Source organism: Henckelia pumila, chromosome 3, assembly GCF_033568475.1.
Source record: "Henckelia pumila isolate YLH828 chromosome 3, ASM3356847v2, whole genome shotgun sequence".
NCBI lineage: Eukaryota > Viridiplantae > Streptophyta > Magnoliopsida > Lamiales > Gesneriaceae > Henckelia > Henckelia pumila.
Genome location: NC_133122.1, coordinates 199762251 through 199777929, shown reverse-complemented (window position 1 = coordinate 199777929; position 15679 = coordinate 199762251).

Sequence of the window (15679 nt, the reverse complement as noted above, 5' to 3'; positions counted from 1 at the left end):
GATTCTCCTACTCTTAAATCAATATAACATCTCTAAACATGCATTGACAGCAACTTCTATTCTTAACCCGAGTATCCACTCTAAATCTCTCAATCTCGAGCTTTCCATGTCAAGTCTGACTCGTTCCTGCTCAACCTGATGCAATGTACACATACAAACAAAGCAACAGCCGGATAACTCCGGTGAGAATAAATCTCAGTATGAAGGACATGTATATAAGAATATAAACATATCAAATCAATATTTTACTAACACCAATCACAAGGTCCATATACCCTTACCTGCTGGATTTCATTCAAAGCAAATAAATCAATATCATAACGACACAGGTATAGGTTAAAGGGTAAAGGAATTCAATCTCGCAGAATCGATGTTTCATAAATAATCTCTTTGGGATCCCGGGAAAAGAATATGGCCAAATCAAGCCTCCCACCTACTCTCCCGCTCGAGGTGGTAACAAGCTCTTTTTCCTGGACTATGAACACTATATTAGGAATTCTGGCAATAGGAACTCAAATCTGATTCCTAGCCTCACATATATAAGTCCACCACGTCCAATATTTTCTTTTCGATTCTTCTTTCAAGGTTTCGAAAGAATTGTGGCTCAAGAGGATTACATCTCGACTCTATCAGAAATTTCACAACAATCAAATCGCTAATAATAATCTCCACATCTCTATCTTAAATAAAAAGAAATGTTTAATCAAACAAACTCATTTATTAAATAACAAGATCAACTAATCAAGTAGATCAAGTAAGTTATATAAAATCAAACAAGAATAACTAAACATGCATGTATTTGATTTAATAAACTCAAAAACCACCATGTTCTCGAGTTATTCTACCTGTCAAGGCTAATGGAATCATACCTTTGTCTTGATTCAAATCTCTGAATTCGTGCACTTCTAGATCAATGACAAACTACCAAAATTCTGCTCAATTTCCTTCTTCTATTCAAGCTCTTAGTTGCTCCAACTCTTGGTTCAACTTCTTTCCGACTCGGAATCGATGTCTTCCAATTCAACTCTGAAATGTAATGGTAACTGAAATGACTCGATCTAATAAAATGCTAGAATTATTTTTAATAAAAATAATAACTAATAAAACTAGTAACTAATAGAATATTACATATATGTCCATACATATATTTATAAACACTTGAAATAACTATTTAACTAAAAAATTGATAAATGATTTAATTAAGTAACAATAATATCTAGTAACGAAAACACTAAAAAAAATCCCAAAATCCTCAATTTAAAATAAATAAAATAAAATAATATGTCATGCAGGCATAATAAAAATAATATTTTCGACCACCATAAACGTGCAAATGTAAAAAAATTGTTTTAAAGTACTGATAAAATATCATGACGTAAAATACGAATAGCATCGGTCATAGGTGCCGTCTACGTGTGAACTCATAGGCCTTCACCGTCGGTCAGAGCAACTGTGTCATCAGCTATATCATCATACTCACCTGCACCATATAATCGTAGTGAGCCTAGAGGCCCAACATGTTTTATCTCATAATAACAAGGTTTAAAATCATGCAAACACATAATCATACTAATACATCTAACTTACATGAGCATGCATGCATGATCTTAAAAATAATGCATCATAAACATCTGTCATCATCCGTCCATACATAAATCATAACTAATCATACACAACATAATTGAGCATGTCATAATCATAAAAACTTGAGTATGGTCATATCCATGAATGTGACTAATAACTGTGCCGACTGATCAGTTTAAAAGAACTAACGTACGTGGCGGTGAATAAATCACCTCTATGCCGGTAGTAAACTACCTCTGTGTCAGTGGTAAAACCACCTCTATGCCGGTAGTAGAACTACCTTTGTGCCGGTGGTAAACCACCTCTGTGCCGCCACATCACTTCAATTTCCATAAAAATATTTTTCATGCTCAATCTCAATCATAAACACATCATAAAATTATTTCATGTATGCATTCACTTAAAAATATGTCCGTAATATATATATATATATATTTAATTATTTTCATAACATATATACTTATACTTAAAATAAACTTCATGCATAAAATAAATTAAATATATATTCCAAAATTAGTTATTTTTCATGGGATTGTCCAGACTGCTGACCCCTAGACTTAAGCCCATGAATTCTAAGACTGACCCAATGACTTAATTTAAGCCCAAACATCATAAATAAGCCCAAATAAAAATACTTAAACATAATTGACCTGTAGTGACCCGTATCCAGAATTAACGGTTAATGAGTAATTAATAGTGTATTCGTGTTTTGATTAAGTAAAACATGATTAAGGAAATTTCAAATGGATTAACGGAGTTCATAAATGGATTCAGATCACTCAAAAATGGTAGATAAGGTTCGGGAGGTTCGGACGCTCCGAACTTGAGTTCGGAGGATCTGAACATGGACGGAGCCAGGCTTCGGAGGCTCTGAAGACTTCGGATGGTCTGAAGTGAGTTCGGACGACCCGAACCCATGCGGCCAGCTGTCCCAAAATATTGTCATTGGTGACGTCATCTGGATAGAGTTCGGACAATCCGAAGGTGCAGAACGGAGGCTCCGATCTGTAGTCCCGGACAGGTGTATGGTTGCATGTGTGAGTGTTGACACGTGGCAGGCTTCGTAAAGCCCGAAGAAGAGATCGGAGGATCCAAAGACTAGTTCAGATAATCCGAACGTGTTCTATAAATATGAGGTCCGAGTTCCTCATTCGTGCAAATTCCGAAATCCTCTCCTTCGCCCACGTGGCTCTATTTTAGGGCTTTGGGTACTCTTATTATAGAGTTGGAGTAGGGAATATATTCTAGCATAGTCAGACAGTGTCTGACATAGTAGCGGAGCAGTGCTTATGTAGTGGAGCCGTGCTCGAGGCTGTGGAGCTGTAGCAGGGGTGTGCCCCTAGTTGCAGGATAGTCTCCATCAGAGGGCTGAAGACGGACGCAGGTATAGCTATGGTCTCCTTAAATTATTTAGGAGTATGCAATAGCTTAGTTAAGGCTTTTAGAGCTTAATTAATGATGCATGGGTAATTGAATTGTAGAGTTGATGATAGGCTTGGAACCTAGAGTGGGACTGCTAGGATTGCCTGTAATAAGGTACGTAAGTACTGACTGAGATAGCCAGTGGGTTTTGCATGCTTATATGTTGCATTTGTGTGTCATATTATTATGCAGCATGTGCATATCATATTATGCCTGTCCATCTTTTGAGATGAGCCATGTAGGGTCGCTCAGCCCTGTTAGGACGGTTGATGTCTAGTGCTTTGCTACCGACGGGTATGGGCTGGTACCAACATGTAGGGGACACGGTCCACGTCCGGTAGGAATGAGCAGTGTACGCAGGGTTTGCTCCCCAGGTTGTACCACTCATGTCCTGGCGCCATTACTGAGCAGTTGTATACAGTTATCCCAAATATGGATACCCTGTCATTTGCATGCATCATATTTGTATGTTTTACCTGTGCTTTCGTATTGAGCTTAGAGATCACGTCCAGTCTTTTCTGTGTATCTGGACACCCCATTCGACGGGGCAGGTGTAGGTGCAGGATTGAGCACCAGGAGCTTGGAGTAGCCAGTGACCAGTGATGACAGCAGGATGAGCTGTAGGTTTTTAGGCTTATTCATTCGATTGGGTTGTATAATCAAATTTTTTTAACCAGTTGTTTTCTGCCGGTCTTCTTTTATTTAAGTCTTTCGCAACGATTTATTTTAATGCATGTTTAATTATGCTCTTAACTCTGATTAGGTAGGGGATCTGGGTTGGGTCGCTACATTTATTGGTATCAGAGCGCATGCATGCAAGAGACTTGGGATATAGTAATGAGACTCTGGGTTATCCTTATAGGATTGATGAGACCTTTGAAGAGGTGATGATGCAACGATTGCCCGAAGATTATCATCATCGGCAGGAATTCTGAAGATTTGACTTATGTGATTCCAGCAAGTGCGGACAGGAGTGATGGATCGTGTCCGAGTTTTCAAGAATTCTACTCATGTGGATCCTAGCTTTGGATCGAGTACCAGATGCCAGAGGCAGTGGCAGATGATTGGTGGGGACTTACTTGATGCTTACGTCTATACAGTCATTACCATGATAACACTACTCTGAAGATTCTCCAGTCATAGTTGGAGAGATTGTCAGATATACCTTCACCAAGGAATGCCTCGAATGCCTAAGGCATGACAGGTTTCGAGCGTAAGGTCTTTAAACTCATGCAGAACATAGTTTTGCCGGTATGCTTGTATCGATGCATTCGGTAGGCAAATGGAAAACTTCATGTTCAAAAGCATGATTTGGTTACAAGAAGAAGGCTGAAGGTAGATCTTGAGCAGAAGAGGTCGACTGACATGCACTAATGCAGATCATAGCTGGTTAGCTATCACGTGTCATTTCTCCGGAGTTCTTTGTAGGAGGACAGTTAGAGAGACTTGGACGGGAGTACACTTGCATTGATGCGTGTGTCAATTAGAAGCTTCATGCTCAAGAAACGAAGACTAGTACGATGATTTAAATACTGTATTGATGTAATTTGTAAATAGTATTTCAGTTGTAATGAATCATCATAGTTTGGTTGTATCATTTCAAGTTCGATTGTACATTTCATTGTATTTTGAATACTGTATGTATTACATGAGATTGTAATAAAGAGAATTGTACATAACTTGAAATAAGTGATACATGTACTTTTTATCCGGCAATTCGTGAATGATTGAATGATTGTGCGGAAGTTTGGATTGGGTTTAGTTGATTAGTGTTCAACTATTGCAGCTCATGGGATTTGAGTGGGCCGACTGTGACTGTTTGACTTGTGATTAGTCTAGGCATTTTCCTAGGATTGACCTAGTTAGTCAGTGGACTAAGATAGTGCCAGCAATGAGTGGACTCATCTAAAGGCATTAAGATTATTGTTCGGTTTAGAACATTGGGCTTTGTTCTAGGTTGTTTTCTTAGAACAGTAAGCTGTCTGACCTTCGTTAGGATGAGACTTGTGATGATGGGTTTTCATCGAGATTCCAGGTCCAGTATATGCCGAGAGTTGTGGGCTATGACCATGACTAGACGTGATGGAGCGCGACCCTATGCCAGTGTTACTCTGGGAGTCCTTGTACTGCAGATGGTACCTGGGAGCCTTTGTGCTTCAGGATTGGCGGTAGGAAGGCTACTCAGTCTATGGATTTGGTAGCAGTCACGATAGGGTATGACCTTGGATTAAGATATCACGTTTGATATCAATGGTTCGATATCGTCTGGTGTGCCAGAGATATAGTTTGAGTGTTCTTGTAGTGACCCGCAATTAATCAAGGTAATTAAGGAAATTAATTACTAAAATTTGCCTAAAATTATTCGAAGTGGATCGGAAGCTCCAAAGCACAAATCAGAAGCTCCGATCGGGATCGGACGTTCCGTTGGAGGATCGGACGTTCCGATCTGGATAGGGCTGGCATCATCACCGATGTCAGCAAGATGACGTCACTGCTTATGCACGTGAGGTGACATCAGACGTTCCAATGTCATGATCGGACGCTCCGTTCGCGATCGGATGTTCCGATGAGGGATCGGACGTCTGATCGCCGTCTATAAATAAGGGGTCCGAGCCCTCATTCTTTGCACCGATTTCCCCTCATTCTAGGCATCCTATTGGGAATCCGGAAGTTGCCTAGCGATCCCGGCGTCGTAGCGGAGGTGTGCCTAAGTTTTGAGGCGATTCTACACCAGCGGGATGATGACGGACGAAGGTATAATTTGTCTTCCTAAAAATATTTTGGAGTATGCAATAGCTTAGTTAAGGCTTTTAGATCGTTTATAGTGAAGCATGGACTTTTGCATGTGTAGACGCAGTAGAGCAGACTGGTAGGCTTTGGACCTAGACGGGTGTGCTAGGAGTTGACCTGCAGTGTTAGAGGTACGTAAGTACTGACCGAGATAGCCGGCATGATATTTATACATATGTGTGTGATGCATGATGTATGTGCTGTATTGGCTATGTTTTACTGTTTTTAGCACATGCATATGTTTTTACGAAGACTGCATCGGGTATGATGTGAGTCATGACAGTTTCCATCAGTCGAGGCGATTCTTCCTGAGGATTCGTGTCTTGGGAATATACGAGTACCACGCAGAGTCGCTCTCTTGCCCAGTACTGTGTATTCTAGGCGCCATGAGTAAAGTGATTTAACCCTGATTTTTAAAGTCATGTGCATGCTCATATTTGTATTTATATCATTGCTTTCGTATTGAGCATAGTCGCTCACGCCCTTTATGTTTCGTGTTTTGGGACACCTTGTGGCGAGTCAGGTCTGAGGCTGGACGATCCCGGTGGTTCCCAGCAGGGTTGAGGTTGCTACCGTGCAGAGGTAGTTTGTTAGGGATTCTGATACCCTAATTTTGATTTGGTTGTATAAAGAATTATACACTGTTTCTATTGTCGGTTGTATTCTGCCGATTGGATTTGTTGTACTTTGGTTTTATCCGCTATTTAACGCTTTAATTATTGTTGCTTGTGCTAATCACTCTGATTAGGTAGTGGATCCGGGTAGGGTCGCTACATTTATTGGTATCAGAGCGCATTTGCAACTGGGAATTAGTAAAGCGGATTTTAAGAATTGTCTGTTGTTATTGACAGATGGCAGATGAAGATTACGAGAGTCAGGCTAGCGGTGGTCGTTGGGGTGATCCACCAAGGAGACATCACCATAGACATCATCATGAAGATCATAGGCGTTTTAGTGTGAACCGTTTTCTTCAGATGGCTCCTAAGCCATTGGTAGGTGGCGAGGCTCCTGCAGTTGCTGAGGACTGGTTGGAGCGTATGGAGAGTTGTTTTAGGGAGTATTAGTGTACTGAAGCCCAGAAGATGGAGACTTTAGCTTTTGTTCTAGAGGGAAATGCGAAGAGGTGGTGGAGAGCTACTTCTACTCCGTTTATTGCCGCCAGGGGTACCGCTACTTGGGCTGAGTTTAAGTCTTCCTTCGAGAAGCATTACTTTCCTCCAGCTTTGCATCAGACGAAGGCGAGCGAGTTGCTGAGTTTGCGACAGGGTACTATGACCATTGATGAGTACCAGCATAAATTCTTTGAGCTTCTTTATTTCAATCCCCATATTGCGAGTAGCTCAGAGACGATGCACGATCTATTTCTTTAGGGCCTTAACCCTGACATTCATCAGTTGGTTGCCATGGGCAGAGAGAGGAACTTCGAGAATTTGGTGAACAATTGTCACCAGGCAGAGGACAGTCTGGAGAGGAACAGGACTTTCGGATCTTCTGCATCCAGACCATCTAGCTCTTTGGGTCCAAGAGCCCAGTTTTTTAAGAGACAGGGTGGTACTTCTTCTTCTTCTTTCGGATCTGGCGGTGTTCATCGTTTTGGTGATTCACAAAGTTGTCGTCAGTTCAAACGAAAGCATCACCCAAGACCGTGTCCTCATATCACTGGTGTTTGTTTTCAGTGCGGCCAGGAGGGTCACATGAAGAGAGATTGTCCCACTTTGACCGGTACAGTGAGTGGTTTGGGGAGTGTTGGTGGTTCTCAGACCACTATCTATCAGCCACCGCAGTATCAGCAGCAGCCTTCGCTGCAGCAGCGTCAGCAGTCGCAGCCATCACAGCGACATCATTCTTAGTCTTCTTCGAGAGGACAGTAATCGCGCCCGCGTGCTCAGGGGCAGGTGTTTGCGCTGAACCAGGAGCAGGCTCAGGCAGACAGTGAGAACATGATTGCAGGTACTTTTAGTTTGTGCGGTTTTCCTGCTTATATTTTGATCGATACCGGTGCTTTGCATTCATTCATATCAGCTCGGTTTGTTAAGAGGCATAGATTACCTTTTGTTTCCTTAGACGTCTTGTTAGCGGTTTCGACTCCAATGGGTCAGGAAGTCTTAGTTAAGCGTCTTGTTTTGGGTTGTATTTTGGGATTTGAGGGACATCTGTTGAGCGCTAACCTGATGGTTTTAGCGATGGATGACTTTGATGGTATCATCGGGATTGATCTTCTGACTTCGTATCGAGCGATAGTGGATTGCTACCAGAGATTTGTCCAGTTTCGCCCCGAGGCTGAGGATGCTTGGTATTTCTATGGTGAGGGAGCGCGACCCCCGATGCCAGTGGTTTCTGCTCTGAAAGCCCGGCGTGCTTTAGAGTCTGGCGGGGAAGGCTACTTGATCTATGCGATTGATGCATCCTTAGAGGGTCCGAAAATGGAGGAGATACCAGTAGTCAGTGAGTTCCCGGATGTGTTTCCCGATGAGATTCCAGGGTTACCACCTGTGCGAGAGATCGAGTTTGGCATTGACTTGTTGCCAGGGACAGCACCGATTTCCCGAGCACCGTACCGATTAGCTCCATCTGAGATGCGAGAGTTGCAGCAGTTGCAGGATCTTCTTGATAAGGGCTACATTCGACCCAGTGTTCACTACAAGAAAAATGCACAAACACAACCCTTAAAAGACAACACTTTTAGTGAAAAGTGTTGTCGTTTTTTAAAAGACAACGCTTTTAGTGAAAAGCGTTGTGGTTATATGTTTTTTATTCATCAAAGACAACGCTTTTTTTAAAACGCGTTGTCAATAAGTGTTTTTTTTGGGTCAAAGACAACGCTTTTAAAAGTGTTGTCTATTAGCGTTTTTTTCCCATGTATCACAACACTTTTTAAAAAGTGTTGTAGAAAAAATATTATTTTTATTTAAAATAAAACATAAAATAAATAATATTACCCAAGATCCCCAAATCAGAATTCAGGGCCCTTCTCGATTACTTCTCCCCCTTCTCGATTACTTCTCCGATCCGATCCCTTTCTCCTTTTTCTCTCTTTTAATTCAAAATCCACCTCGCAACTGTTGTTGCTCGATTCTTCGGACGATTTTTGCTGTTCTTGCTGTCAAAATAAATAATGTCAATTTTTTATATTGCTTGTACGCAACGCCACGAAGAACAGGGAGCGGGACTCCAGCGAGGAGAAGTGGGTGTGCTACTCGGAGGTGGTGGAGAGGAAGAAGATAAAGGAGGAGGAGGTCACCAGCGCCGCCGTGGATCCGCGGCTGAGCGAAGATCGGGCGGCGATCCAAGGTCTTGCATTGAAGCTGGATTATCAAGAAATCTTGAAGGCTTGGTCCAACAAAGGCCCGCTTTATGTGGATGCTGAGAATTCGCAGATCGTCCCCGACATGTACTCCGATGATTTTCTCTTGCAAGAGTCTAATTCATCATATTATAACGTAAGATTTTATCAGCTCTTCTATTTTTTCAATCCTAATTTTAATCATATAGTTAAATTACTTAATATTATTATGTGCCTTTACTTTGTACTTTCCGTGCTTAATATATTACTTAATCATCACACGTGATTATTTGTTTGACTTGCTGAGTTTAGATTGATTAAATTCATACTAACTGCCACTCTTTTACTTTGTTTTAAAGTCTATATATGTATATTTTTTGAATCAAATTTCTGCCCCAAATTGAAACTTATTAAAAATCTTGGTACGCAGTCTAGTGTTTGATATGATCTAGCTTTCGCTTTTAAAGAAACTTGATGAGGTACTTGCTGAATTATTGAATTGAATATTTTGAATTACCTAAGTCCAAAGGCATCATCATATATAACAGAGTGCAAGTGAAAGAAAGAAAGAGCTTTTGAATCTTTATTGGGTCTTATTTTAGGTGTCCACGCCTGGAAAAATCTCCACGAATCTGGTTCTATTTCAATGTATTTTTATTTTTTTTAGAAAAAATAAAACAAAATTAGTTGAACAACTTTCTAGAAATGGGTCCGAGTCCGATCGATTAAAATTAATATTTGGTATTATTATTCAATAAATAAATTTTTCTTCTTTTGATACTTGCAATTAGAGATAGGACTTAGGAGATTATCACTCTCCTATTCAATGTCATGTCATCATGTTAATAGGCTTTCGACAAATGAATAAATTTGGTTGGATATATATGCAATTCACAGATCAAATTATGAATATTAATATTAATAATAATATTTAAAATTAGGGGTATCAATTATTGAATAGAAGGAGCACTGAGGCTGTACAATTGTACAGTGTGACCAAGACGGAATCATTGGAGTGTAGTCTTTTGTCGTGTGCCTCTGCCCCGAATTAATTCACGGGCACTCCAGATTCATTAATTAGTTTGACCCGAATTTTTTCGGGTCTAGGTCCGATGACATGACAATCGAGCTGCGATTTTTATGGTATAGTTTTCAATCATGAAAGTTTTAGGGATACATGCACATATTATATAGTGGTAATGGAGGAATTGATATAGGAAACTTTATTGTTTTGGAGCTTATAATATATAGTTATATCGAGTGGGTCGTTGCTTGACTTCGTGACATCAAATTGTCCTGAGAATAGTGTGAAATTAATATTTCGTTAATATTTTATGTGTTTTTCTTGCATTGTTGGTGTTTTAATTTAGTTATACGTCATATATATGGTGTGATTGATTAGCAGGTAATGGATTTACCTGCCTTGCAAATCATGGGGAGTTGACACGGTACAGTGTATGAATTTTTATTCTAAGCAATATGGACCCATTAGTTTATGCTAATCTTGAAAACGAGTGCTCGAATTAGTTGAGCATATGGTAGCTAGTTTATGAATTGTGAATGGAAGGGTTCTATTTATGACTTGCTTCTATTGGTTTGATCGAATGAGTTGTTAATTGGACAGGATGCTGCGTACTTTTGTTTAGAAATGAGTTGTTAGTTGTTTAAACTCATGAAGACACAAGAACATTTTCTTACTTGCAGATATCTCTATGACTTCATACAGCTATTGGAGAGAAACGTAAGGGTGGAAACACTTGAAGGCATAAATGAGAAGATCCGAAAGCGACTGAAAAATCCTAAGTTGTCCAACAGTATTTGTGCTAAAGTGTATATATGCATGTTTTTGCTGCTTGGTGTAGATCCCTTGTCATTAGCATGGCAGTTGTTACACCCTGCTTTCAAGGCTCTCGACTGAGATTTGTGATATGAATTTATTGGGCGAGGGACTGGAAAGCAACCAACTGCTTTGTGTCGATTTGCAATCAGAAGAATTGTGGAGTTCAGCTTTTGAGGATTCAAATAATCTCAAGAATCTTGAAACCAAATGGAACCCTTCGTTATCGAAGATCAAGAATGTTATAATCAAGAGAGTTTCAGATGAAGATTTGGAAACGGCAGCCGCACTTCTCAGATCTTCTTACAACTTTTATAAAGATACCTCTTGTGCATTGCTTCCATCCGGTATAAACCTTTATATGGTGCCAGCTCAGTTGGCGACAGAAACATATATCCAGCCAGGCATTGATGGGGTTGACATTATTGATATGAATACTTCAAGGAAACTTCTGTTATGGGCTTACTCGCTTTTGCATGGCCATTGCCCAAACATCTCACATGTTATCAAGTACTGTGAAGAGAACGCAAAGGTATGACCTGTTAATATACATGGATAAACTAATCATGTAATGAGTGCGAAAGTAAATAAATTCTCTGTCACGAAAAGAAAAATAAAAGCATCCAGTGTTTAACTTTCTACTAAATTTTAGACTTAGGACATAGGCTTGAGTCAAATTCATGCCATATGATGTAATCCATCAAATGGAAAATGCCGAGTGTCTTGGATTTTATGTTTGGTGAAGGCTTTCACCAGTCATTTCCAACTTAATTTTGCCTCTTAAAAATCAAATTCTTCTTGTTTTAATAGCACAAATATTAATACCGTAACTTTGGTATGCACTGGGTAATGTTTATATTCTGTTTTTGCAATTCAGGCGAGGATCAAGAAAGGAACAGGGGGTTCATCCACCCCTCCAAGTGCCCACATTTGTACTGCCACTGCCACTCATTTAGGTCCTTCCTAAAACTTTCTTGTGGTTCTTTACAAACAGAAAGTATCACCATGACCATACTCTGATATCAGCACATTCCTGTCCTTAAATTTGACCCAGAAATCTGCAATACAGGTGGCATGAAAGATGGGGTTGATAAAAGAAGTGAACCAGAAGTTCACCCAATACCTCCTTTTAGTCCTATTGCACCATTACCTGAAACTCAGAACATCCATAAATCGGAATGCTTCACTTTGGCAGAGTCCAAAATATACCCCTTACGCTTTCGGATCTCTTTTCTGCTGCTCATGAATTTTGTTTGGTATTTTGAATTTGATCGCTTCATGTTCTTGTGTCTTCAAATTTCTTTCAAAATATGTCATTTCTTTCTAATGGTGTATATTGTTGCTTTCTTCTTTTTGAGTATTGGAGTCATTTGGCAATTGTTGCTACAGAAACTATACTTGTGCAGTTCTCGTCGTTGTTTGTTTGTTGGACTACATTTTGTGCACATGTTTATTAAACTTCGATTAACTTCCTCTTGATTTATATGTATTTAGCCATTGCGTGTGGTTGTTTAATATAGAATCTTTTAGTATGGATATGATTTATACCTAGGAGCTTGGAGGAAAGATAACTCGACAACCAGGACCAATTCCTGGAATCAACACTACGATCACTTCTTTCCTAGATCCAGATGGTTGGAAAACTGTAAGTTTGATATTTTGGTTATTTACTTAAATATATCGAAAGTGATATTACTTGTAGTTCTTAGTAGCTTGCAACACTAATATACTAAGCATCATCTGCCTTGTCGAGCAGCCCCATTGTACCCTTCTTTTTAACATCATCTTGACTCAAATCTCAGGTTTCCGGGATTTTTTTTGCTTTAAATATAATATTTATTTTATTGGGATGAAACTAAAATTTGTGTCATAATATTTGTCAGGCTATGGAGAATATATCTCCGACTCTAGGAGTTGAAGATGGGATAAGTACTGAAGTTGAGTTCCTTCTTTTAGAACCCCAATTTGGCATGTTTCAATGGATAGTGTCTTGCGATTCGATGAGAAGATTCCGCACAATACCATGTGCATGAAAGATTTTTCCCCGGGTTTTGGTATATATCATATCTTCATCGTGTTAGCTTTTCTGACTAATATAACACACGCACGGTGAGGTGAGGGAAAAATAGCTGCCAATAGGAATTCATCAGGGAACTGATCCTGATCCTTGGTGATGCTTAACTAGCAGCCTTCAGGGTTACATCCACCTGGTAATCCTTAATGTGTAGTTAGATATTCAGCGTATGGGAACCTATTATCATGAAAGAGATGGTAGTCTTGTCTCACATGTCCGGTGGTGCTCATTTATTTGTTCAGATAGCACTTCTCATAATTTAAGTAAATTCCACCATTCTATAAAATCTAATATGCTGTTAAAATCTAATCCACCATACTAAAATGATAAGGAAAAGATGGTCATCACAGTTTCTGAACGCCATGTTAAGCTCCCTTGTTAAAACTTAATGTGGCATAATTTTTTGTCTCTTTATGATACATAAAAATATTTTATTAAATAGGTGACCTTCAGTCCCCCCCTGCCAACCCTCTTTAGGCATGCATGCTTGAAGAAAAAGATATACATGTATCAATTTGGCCAATATGTGTGGACACACATGATTTTAGTTGTGGTTTTTGCACAGTCATCGTTGACTGTGGCTAATATATTCGAAGGATTTTTCTCGTAAAACAAGTTTGAAATTATGATTTATATTCGTGAACTTTCAGGTACTCACTAGAGATGCTATAGTATCCAAATGTAAGAATTTAAGGAATTTATTGTTGCAGGGTCTTGGTAAAATTCAAAATATGGGAATTTAAGGAATTTATTGTTGCAGGGTCTAGGCAAAATTCAGAATATGGTTCCATTTGTGTTGGCTGCAAAGGTATGTGATTGTAAGAATGTATGGACTATGAATAAAATTTTATTATAATGGTTTTCTAATACTTCGAGGCATTTTATTTTATTCCACTAATTATTACACCAGTTATTTTTGGTGGCAAACTATCTTTTTTTTTGTACTTGCAGGAAATCGAGGCACCCTGTGTTCCATTTCAAGGTTTCGGAAGAACTCTAGGCAGTAGCTCTCCTACTGAACCAGTTTCTGAGACAACTAGACCTAGTACCCTCTATGGTGCTCCATCGCCTTCATCGATACTTGTGGTGGATGTCTTTAAAACAAAATATTAATGTCATGCCGTAGTTGTTTCAGTCACTGAAGAAGGTAATTGGCTCTATGGCAATTGTTGGGATTACAGACCATGCTCAGGATATCTTGATGTATTTTGTGTTTGATCATTTAAAGTTCTCTTTTCCTTTTCTAGTTTATTTCTCAGATGATAATTTATTTTTTGTTGCAACGATTTACCGTTTTGGAAGTAGTTGTATTGCTGATGAGTTTGGTGATTTAACATTGAATATCATCTAGTTCATGTTGATAAATTTGCATTATGGATCAGAATTATTTGAGTTGGTTTTGACTTTTTGATTTATATTTTTCTATTCAAATGTGTTCTTTATTCATTGATTGTGTTGATGATGTGACGTCTTGAAATTAATCACACCACAAAATCAGGAGGAAATGCATAAATGCCATCAAGAAACATGAATTGAGATGGTGGTCCAGTAGTAAAAGTCACAGCACATGAGTTGATTTATTGTGCCATTCATAACCATGGCTTTGAAATTTTATTCTTGTTTGCTCCTATTGTTCAGCACTTTCCCAGTCCTCCAAATGGATTTAGCATTCTGAGAGTTGGTCTGATCGCCGACTCCGGTTTGAGGCAGAAAGCATAGCGCATATGGCCGAGATGAACATGAAGAATTCGATAATTTGTTATATTTGAATGATTTTTGTTATATTTGAATAATTTATAACATTGAAATACTGTATATTAGATTTAATTTTCAAAAATTTTGAATATTGAGTGATTTATAATATTGAAAATTTGTGAATTAAATTTTATTTTTTTTTGTTTTTTATTTGAGAAAAGACAACGCTTTTTAAACGTTGTTGTAGGTAGTTTAAGTGTTGTCGTTGCTAAAAAAGACAACGCGGAAAAAGCGTTTTCTTTTTTAAATATCACAACGCTTTTTCCGCGTTGTTATTGTTACAAAAAAGCGTTGTCGTAGCCAGTGTTGTGAAAGACGGGGTCAAAGACAACGCGGAAAAAGCGTTGTCGTTTTGAGCAAAGACAACGCTTTAAAAAGCGTTGTCTTTGCTCAAAACGACAACACTTTTTCTGCGTTGTCTTTGACTGAAAAGTGTTGTCTTTGCTCAAAACGACAACGCTTTTTCCGCGTTGTCTTTGACCGCAGTCTGTCACAACACTGGATACGACAACGCTTTTTTGTGACAATAACAACGCGGAAAAAGCGTTGTCGTTTGCCATTTTTCTTGTAGTGGTTTCACCTTGGGGAGCCCCGGTTCTATTCGTCAAGAAGAAGGATGGTTCGATGCGTTTGTGCATTGACTATCGTCAGTTGAACAAAGTGACAGTAAAGAACAAGTATCCCCTCCCACGGATTGACGATCTGTTTGATCAATTGCAGGGTACTTCTGTCTATTCCAAGATCGACTTGCGTTCTGGGTATCATCAGTTGCGAGTTAGAGACGAGGATGTTTCGAAGATAGCATTTCATACTCGATATGGGCACTATGAGTTCTTAGTGATGTCATTTGGTCTGACGAATGCTCCAGCTGTTTTAATGGATTTGATGAACAGGGTTTTCCGAGAGCTCTTGGATAAGTTCTTTGTAGTGTTCA